The sequence below is a fragment of the Hyaena hyaena genome, unplaced genomic scaffold, assembly GCF_003009895.1.
Source record: "Hyaena hyaena isolate Hyena2069 unplaced genomic scaffold, ASM300989v1 scaffold_1580, whole genome shotgun sequence".
Lineage (NCBI taxonomy): Eukaryota > Metazoa > Chordata > Mammalia > Carnivora > Hyaenidae > Hyaena > Hyaena hyaena.
Genome location: NW_024082205.1, coordinates 85,020 through 94,851, shown reverse-complemented (window position 1 = coordinate 94,851; position 9,832 = coordinate 85,020). Strand labels below are relative to the sequence as shown.

The window sequence follows — 9,832 nt, the reverse complement described above, 5'->3', positions numbered from 1 at the left end:
TCTCTCAATAAATAAATACATGTTAAAAAGTTAAAATTGAGAGAAAGATATAGAGATTTCCAGTATAACCCTTGCCTCTATTCATCAATAGGCTCCCCCATTATCAACAACACACACCAGAGTGCTATATATATATTTTTTCCACCAAGAATGAATCTACATTGGCACATCATAATTACTCAACCCATACACAAGGTTCATCATGTATGCTTTTGGCATTGTACGTTCTACAGGGTGGACAAATGTACAATGATATGTGTCCATCATTATAATATCATACACAGTGTTTTCACTACCCTAAAATCCTCTGTGCTCAGCTTACACATCTCTCTCCACTGCCACTCCTTTGCAACCACTGGTCTTTTCACTGTCTCCATACTTTTGTGTTTTCCAGAAGGTCATATAGGAAAACTCACACATTATGGAGTCTTTTCAGATTAGCTTTGTTCACTTGATAATGCAGATGGAAGGTTCTTCGATGCCTTTTTGTGGTGTGACAGCTCATTTCTTTTTAGTGATGAATTATAGCTGCTTTTTTAGTTGCCTGAAATATTGCTGTTCCCTTTCTCTTTATCTTCTTTCTCCTCATAACCTGACACCTACTCTACTCATTCTTCAATACTTATAACTTCTAGTTTTCTTTATTTTAAATGATCTGTCTCCCTTTCTAAACTGTAAATTCCATATGGGACTAAGAGTGTCTATCCTTCTGCCATAACACTCCAGTGCTTATCATAGAACTGGACTAACCATAAAAACTTAGTAAATATGTGAAAACAAAGGACTCATGAGTATAACATTGTGAGTTACACAATTTTTCATAATTGCAAAATATGGAGATAAGAGGCCAGTACATAAATGTTTTCTTGAAATGTTAATTTATTTATTTTGATGGAGGGGGAATGAATAGGGGGAGGGCACAGAGGGAGAGGGAGACAGGATCCCATGTAGGCTCCACATGGTCAGCATAGAGCCCCACGTGGGGCTTGAATTCACAAACCTGAGCTGAAATCAAGAGTCTGATGCTGTACTGACTGAGCCACAAAGGCACCCCCAGTATATAATGTTTGTACATATATTTAGTAGAATACTATATTATTAAAATTTTAACTATATAATAGGCCTCAAATGTTAATAAAATGGTATAAAAGTGTTAAGTAGTATGAAAACTACAATGTATACAAATTATTTAGAACGGACATTAAGCAATAGATTAAACTTTGTTAGCAGAATGGGAAAGTTTGAGTGATTTTAAACATTTAGTATAACAGTTTATTAAATACATGTATGCTACTTACTTAACACCAATAAATAAAGCAAAAATTGGTCGATAGATAACAAAGAGCCTTTCAATGGATTTCTGGTTTAGATTTTTTAAAGTAAAGAAAAACTCTCTCTGTTGTATGTACACAGTATCAAAACACTTGTTAATTCAATCAAAATATTATTCAGAGTGCAAATACATGAATATGACTTTTGGTTGTGGTGGCAAGTATTTAATTCAATAACTTTTTCTCCTTTAAGTGATCATGCAGACACTACATGGATTGTTTTCTTGGCATGGGTATACCTGTGTTTACCATTTATCTATGTAGCCCCATGTTACAGTGAGAATCTATATAGTTTGTGCACTATAGGAATAATTCCAGATATTGTTAAATTGATACATGCAAATATATATGGACACTAATATACACATAAACATAGAAATGCAAGTAATGTGTATTGGAGGTGACAGTCTCAGAGTAAGTGCATCTGGGGCAGTATATAGGTGATTAACTTAAGTAATACATTTTTTTCATAGCATCTCTTATCTCTATTCTACTGAATAGGCAGGAACAGAAGCATTTATTCAGAATGTAAGGTACTGAAAAGGAGTCTTGGTCATTCAGTGAAAGCAGAGCCTCAGACAGCTTGTATGCACCCAGAAGGAAGAAAGAGTCCCACGCTCAAAATAAATACAGCATGTACTGACAATCTTTTGTTAGGTCTCTTGAATTATTGCTTTTATAGAACAGGTAAACATAAATTTTAAACAGAAAGGTGGGTTGATAAATGGACTCCACTAAATATTAGCCAAAAAAAAAAAAAAATCACAAAATCATGGCAGACTACTCCAACACCTGAAGGTATCCAGAGCAAAGAGAGGGAATATTTAAGTTAAATATAACTTATGAAGATTCAAGAGGCTAGTGTATTCATTATCATAAAATAGAAAGATCTGGAATTCTGCTTCCAGTTAAGATATAGGCCACAGTCCCCAATCTGTCCTTAGATGACAACTAGATAAAAAAAGTAACTTTAAAACATCATTACACACACACACACACACACATTTCTTGAATACTTCAGACATGTGAGGAATAAAAAGATTCTAAAGAAACTAAATTTTATGGTGTGCAGTGTTTTTTTAGCTAAGCAGAAATCACCTTTCCTCCCTGAGACATGTTGGAGTATAAAAATAGGCAAGTAAAGCTCTAGGCTTGTAGTAGACAAAGGGACTCTTTGCAAAGGAGGAGAAACCAATTGAGACATTAAGGGCCATGTAAGCTGTTGGGACAGACTGGAATTTTTGGTAAGCCCCAAACATGCAACTCCAGATGACACCAAAGAGTTTTCTCTAAGTAATGATTACTGCAGGAAATGGGTGTCTTGGATGAAAAGGTAGAGACAGAATGCGCACATTTCTTCAGTGCATAAGGAAGAACTTTGTCCCATAGAGGACAAGGTGATTGACACAGGATGGGTCTTCCATTCCTGAATGCAACCAAGCCCTAACTCAGATAATTTAATCCCAATTATCATCCTCTCACCTCACAGATTCTGATAAGTAGCGTTATTACTATGCCCTGTGCCACAATGAGCAGTACCCAGTCAGGAAAATAGGAGAAGAAATAAAGCAGCCAATACGCTCAAAAGTGATATCAATATTTAAAAAGCAGGAAGAAGGGAGCCTGGGTAGGTCAGTTGGTTAGGCGTCTGACTTCGGCTCAGGTCATGATCTCATGGCAGGAGTCTGAGCCCCACATTGGACTCTGCTGACAGCTCAGAGCCTGGAGCCTGCTTTGGATTCTGTGTCTCCCTCTCTCTGTGCCCCTCTCTCACTTATGCTTTGCACTTCTTTCTCTCTTTCTCACAAAAACCATTAAAAAATTAATAAATAAAAATAAACATCTAAACAAATAAAAAAGTAGAAAGAAAATAAGGCATGCTACACGTAACAGACCAACAGAAAGAATAACAGCTGGCTATATCGATGATGCCATGAAAACCAGAGGAAAATGAAATGAACATGGATTGGGCTTACCCCCACACTTTAAAACAGCAATAAATAAATAAAAATAAATGAATGAATTATTGAATGAATGAAGAAAGAAAGAAAGATGAATGAAGAAAGAAGAAAGAAGAAAGGAGAAGAAAGAAAGAAAGAAAGAAAGAAAGAAAGAAAGAAAGAAAGAAAGAAAGAAAGAAAGAAAGGAAGGAAGGAAGGAAGGAAGGAAGGAAGGAAGGAAGGAAGGAAGGAAGTTAGGAAGGAAGAAAAACTGCCAAAACTTGATGATTTGAGGAAAGGGAGCTAGATTCTGAATACACCCAAGCAGCACTAATTTAATGGAGAAAGATGGACAGAGTGAGAAATTGAGGAGTCTGCAGTTAGCCTTGAATATTCAGCGAAGTATTGATCAGGGGATGCACGTTCTGGAGGAAAGTTCTGGAAGCCATAGCATCACATGAGAGGATCAGGGGCAGTAGTACCAGGGGCTCATATAGCCAGGACAATGACTCTCATCAGACAGATGGGAAGCCTCATGATTCCTGGGAAGAGGGTAGAGCCCACAGAAGGATCTTGCTTCAAGAAAAGTTAGAGCTGAGCCAAACTGGGTTCTGGTCTCACCCAAAGTACCTTAACATCAAGGTCTGAAAAGATCAAACCATCTCTCTGCCCAGGGACTCCTCATCACCTTCAGGCCCAGCAGCCGAGAGAGAGAGAGAGAGAGAGAGAGAAATTAAAAAGGAGGAGGAAAAGAGGAAGAGTAGAAAAGAAGGAAAAAATAAATACTTTAAGATAAATACATATATAATTAAGAAAAATAGAATAAAATAAATAGAATAAAATGGAAAAGAGAACACGGAATTGTTGCTGGACTCTGGGCAGGGAAGCCTCCTGGCCGGGACCCCTGGGGGCTGGCTGGAGAGTCAGCAGCTGCTACCCTGGTCCCTGCCCCACCTGTGAGCTGTCTGCACTGGGTGTGGGGGAGGCCCGCAAGCCCAGCCCTCCTAGGGTTTGCACAGTGCTTCACCACAGTGCTTTACCACTGGCTGCTGCTGTCTTAAACTGCCAGGAGCTTTGTGCCTGTATCTACAGAGCAATGCATGTCCCTGGGACCCCTGGGAGCAGCACTTGGAAGCCTCCTGAAGCACGGTTGAAAACTACAAACTCTTGTGGGGGGGGGGGTGCGTCATACTGGTTTTGAAAGTCGGTTGTGCTGCTGTCGTGCCCTGGACTCCTCTTTGCAACTCTGTCTTTCTGAGCCACAACTTCTCTCTGCTCCACTCCATGCCAGCTATGGGCACAGCCGGGGCCACAGCGCTGATAAGACCCCCTCTGACCTGTGTGATCCTCACGGGACATCCTCCTGGTGGGGATAGGGGAGATCAACACTGGTGCCCCTAGCTGTCCCAGTAGGGGAGTTACTGCACTCAGAAAGCAAGGAAGACTTGCCGGATGGAAAGTTGTCCTGTGGTGCCCGTGCTATCCCGCCAGGCCTGACGTGATCACCTCTGCTCCCTGGGTTATAACTCCGCAAACTTCCCGCAGCTGATTGATGCCAGGTGTGCCTTGGACACCATGAAATCTGAGGTGATTAAGGGAAAGCCACTTTATATCATGCTTTCTCCCTCTGCAAAAATCTGGTATGAGGAATGTCTTCTTCGACAACGTGGACAAATCTCTAGGAAGCAAGGCAATTCATGATCCTTTTTCTGCTTTTGGAAACATTCTGTCCTGCGAGGTGGTGTGTGATGAGAACAGCTCTAGTGGTTATGCCTTTGTCCACTTGGAGGCCTAGGAGGCTGGTGACAGGCCTTTGCTCCTTGATGACTATGGAGTGTTGTGAGCAGGCTCTGGTCTCCCAAGAGTGAGAAGCTGAGCCCAAGCCAAGGAATTCACCAATGCTCATTTCAAAAACTTTAAGGAAGAGGTGAATGATGAGAGTCTAAAAGAACTATTCAGCCAATTTGTCGAGACGTTAAGTGTCAAGGCGGTAAGAAATCCCAGCGAGAAATCCAAATGCTTTGACTCTGTGAGCTGCGAAAAGCATGAAGATGCCAATAAAGGCCTGGAAGAGGTGAATGGAAAAGAAAAGTTGTGTTTATAGGCCCGTCACAGAAAATAAAAAGTGAATGACAGGTTGTGTTAAAAATGGAGATTTGAACAGCTGAAATGAGGCAATTCGTCAATATCAGGAAGTGAACCTCTACATTAAAGAACTTGGGTGACACCATTGATGATAAGAACTTAAACCAAGAGCTTTCTCCTTTCAGATCACTCACCTGGGCAGAGGTAATGCTGGAGGAGGGGAAAGCAGAGGGTTTGGCTTCCTGTGTTTCTCCTCCCCTGAAGAGGCAGTCAAAGTAGTCACCGACATGAATAGAGGCATGGGGGCTCCATGCCACTCTATGCTGCCCTGGCCCACAGGAGGGAAGAGAGAAAGAAACAGCGGACCACCAAGTATATGCAGCAGACGGCGCGTGCCATCTTAAATCTGTTCCAGCCTGCAGCTGGGAGCTACTTTGTGTCAGGGGCTCCACAGCCTCAGGGAAGATGTTTACACCCTACACCTCACCAGTTAGCACCGATGAGGCCTACTCTCCTACTCTCTGCTGGCAACAAGGTAGGAGACCTCATGGCTTCCAAGGAATACCACGCACTTGAGCCAGTCTGGGCTTTGTCCAACTCTTCACCACCTGGCTCCAGCTGGTGACGCTCCATCTGCTTGTGGCCTCTGAAGCACCACCCAGGGTGTTGGTGTCTCTGTAGCTGAAGTGCAGAACATAGGCCTCACGCTGCTCTTGCTGCCGGTACCCCACAAACACGCTCCCGAGTCTGCAGCCCTCGCACTCTGTGTACAGCCTCTGCGGGCACCCCAGCCACATTCCACGCGCAGGGCTGGGCCACCTGAATGTGGGCCACAGCACCTCCCAGGAGCCAAAGCAGCTGCTGGGTGTTCTGTTCACCCAAACAATGCCTCCAAACTGACCGTGAAGACTACAGGACTGGCAAAGCCGAGCTGCTACACAAGCCACAATCTGCTGAACCCTCACTCTAAAGGGGCCAACCGGAGTCGACTGGACCTCTCCCCTCTAAGACGGACCACGCTGTGCTTCTCGGCACATTCCTCAGGCCACGAGAGAAGCTGCTCAGAAAATGATTTCTGTTGCCTTTGCTACCTCTTAGAGAAGGAAAAAGTAATAATTAATAACGGGTCAAATAACCCCTTATTGAAGTCAACTCAAGATTTGAAGATTTCCTAGCTTATCCTATGGACCTCAATACTAAGAACAACAAATTACAAATTCAGCACGTCATTTTATAACAAAAGTTCAATTATGAAGTGCCTAGACTTTTTCAATTAAAAAATATATTCTCTGGCTTCTGCTAATGCTAGGACAGTGTTAACTATTGTTTTTCTATTGTGGACTTTGATTTTTCCCCCCATAAATTGGTTTTATTTAATATATCTAAGTCAAGTTTCTCAATAAAAAAAATTTCATAAAAAAAGATCAAGTTAGTTACAAGTAATTTAAATCTATCTCAAATAAAACTGAAAGATATTGATAGGAATAATAAAATATTCAGGACCATGAGGAAAAATATTCACAATATCTAGAATTCTATCAATGATTACCAGAGAGGGAAAAAATCAAAATATGTCCCTTAATGAGGAGAAAAAAATCCCTGCTCATCCAGAATTGACAGGAATTAGCGAAGACATTAAATCGGTTACTATAATTCTATTGCAAGTGTTTAAAATTTTAGTAGGGAAGTGGAATACAAAACACGCAAATCAAACTTCCAGAGTTAAACCTACATTATTTCTGGCTGGATTAACAGCTGATTAGATATAAAGAAGGTGAAGTTAATGAAGACAATGCTATAAAATTTATCAAATTAAAACATGGAGAAAAAAAGTCACAGAATATCATTGACCTTGGATACAATTTCAACCAACCTAATATATGGTATTCAAAGTCTCCAAAAGATATGTTTAAAAAGTACTTTAAGATATAATTGCTTGAAATTCTCTAATTTTATGGAAACTGTAAACCACAAAACAGGCTCAGTGCAGCTTTTTAATCAAATTGATCAAAATCTGTGATAAATAGAAATGTTTATAAACAGCCAAGGAACAAAGATAAGTTACAAGTTACAAACAGTATAACAAAAATAAGGATGTGTGAAAATTAATAAAAGGAAACCTTTAAAAATGAAGTCAGGAGGCCAGCAAGGGGCGCGCTAATGCTCCACCACTTCTGGCTGCCTGCAGACCCAAAAGGAAGATGTACCTTGCAAGTCCATAGTACTTGAGCTTCTATTTTACTACCCTAGCGGGAGGGAGAAGGGCTGAACCGTTCTCTAAATTATAAATAAGTCTCAACAGATTTTAAAAGCAATCAACTTACACTGAGTTTTTACTCCAAATTTTGAAAAATATAATTAAATTAGAAACCAATAATGAGGGGTGCCTGGGTGGCTCAGGTGGTTAAACTTCCAACTCTTGGTTTTGACTCAGGTCATGATCTCACAGTTTGTGGGTTCAAGCCCACATCAGACTCTGTGTTGATGGTGTGGAGCCTGCTTGCGATTATCTCTCCTTCTCTCTCTGTCCCTCCTCTTCTCTCTTTGTCTCTCTCAAAAGTAATAATAAGCATTAAATAAAAGAAATCAATAATGAAAAGATATCTTGAAAATCCCCAATTATATGGAAAACACAATATATTTTCATCATAGTGAAAATAGGAAAAAATATCAAAGTTTGTGGGATGCTAAAAATGGTACTTACTGGAACATTATAGAAGTAAACACATACATTAAAAAGAAGAAATCTCTAAAATCAGTGATTCCCAAATGCCATCTTAAGTCACTAGAAAAAGAACAGCAAGTTCAATAAAAATAAGCAACTGAAAGGAAATATTAAAAATCACAGTAGAAACCAATGAAATATAAAATATAAAATAAATAAAAATCAGTAAACCCAAAAGCTAGTTCTTTGAGAATACACACAAAAAAATTGACAAGTTTTTACAGGACTGGTTATGGAAAAGAATAGATGACACAAATACTAATATCAGGAATAAGAGCGATGACATTGGTACATATCTACAACTGTTTAATAAAAAAGAGAAATTATGAATGACTTTATGCCCATAAACTGAAGAATCTCAATAAAATGGACAATTTCTTTGAAAGACACAAACTACCAATGCTCAGTCGAGAAGTGCATAATCTACACAGTTCTAACATTATTACAGAAAGTGAAGTTGTAGTTCAGTTCTTTCTTATGAAGAAATTTCGGGTTGATATAGCTTTACTAACTAAACTCTAACAATAATTTAAAGAAGAAATAATGGTAATTCTCCATTAAATCTTACAGAAAGTTGAACAGGAAGGAATACTTTTCAACTCCTTTTATGAGACCAGTATACCCTCATCACCAAACCTGTCAGTCATCACAAGAAAAGAAAAAACACCAATATCCCTCATAGACATAGGTGAAAAAATTCTAAACCAAATTTTATGAAGGAAAATCCAGGAATAATATGTCAAACACATATAAACAAACATGAACAAGTGAGATTTACCAGGACTGCAAGGTAGGCTCTACATGAAAGAAAATAAACCAATATAAGCCATGATATTAACAAATTAGTAAAGAGATGCTGAATGGTCTTAATAAAGGCAAAAAAAATTAAAAAAACCCCAATACTTGACAAAATCCAACATCCACTGGTGATAAAAGTCTTAGTATATAACAAATAGAAGGGAAATTCCTTAACCTTAGAAGTGGGACAGAGAGAGGTAAGTAATAAGAACTGACCTCATACTTAATGGTGAAAAATCAAATATTTGCCTATTTGGATCATAAATGAGCAAGAATATCTAGGCTTATTGTGTGGAAACAGCATTATATTGGTGGTTCTAACCCATACAATGGAGCAAGGAAGAAAACTGCAGCGAGACTGGTAGGGGATTAAAACTGTCATTGTTCACAGATGACATGATTGCCAATGGAAAATCTCATACAATCTACCAAAATTCTACTATAATTAATAAGTTCCACAAAGTTGAAGGACATAATCAGCATGAAAACTAGTTTTATTTACATATACTAACAATAAATAACTAAACATTTGTTTTTTTAAATAATTAAAATTTTAAATTAAAGAACACAATAATTTTGGAATAGCATAAAATAAGTTAAACAAACTTTTTATTTATTTTTATTATTTATTTTATTTTGTTTTTTTATTTTTATTTTTTTTACAAATAGTTTATTGTCAAGTTGGTTTCCATATAACACCCAGTGCTCATCCCCACAAGTGCCCTCCTCCATGTCCATCTCCCCCTCCCCCCCCACACCTATCAGTCCTCAGTTTGTTCTCAGCATTCAAGAGTCTCTCATGGTTTGCCTCTCTCTCTCTCTGCTCCACCATTTCCCCCCTTCTTCTCCCCCATGATCGTCCTTTAAGTTCCTCCTAATCCTCCTATATGTGCAAACATACATTTGTCCTTCTCTGCCTGACTTATTTCGCTCAGCATAACACCCTCAAGGTC

General features: G+C 39.1%; 1 pseudogene; it reads left to right on the top strand.

Moving 5' to 3' along the window:
* The first annotated feature begins 4,112 nt into the window (after nt 1-4,112).
* LOC120226041 lies at nt 4,113-6,531 on the top strand (annotated as a pseudogene).
* Nucleotides 6,532-9,832: the final 3,301 nt, after the last annotated feature.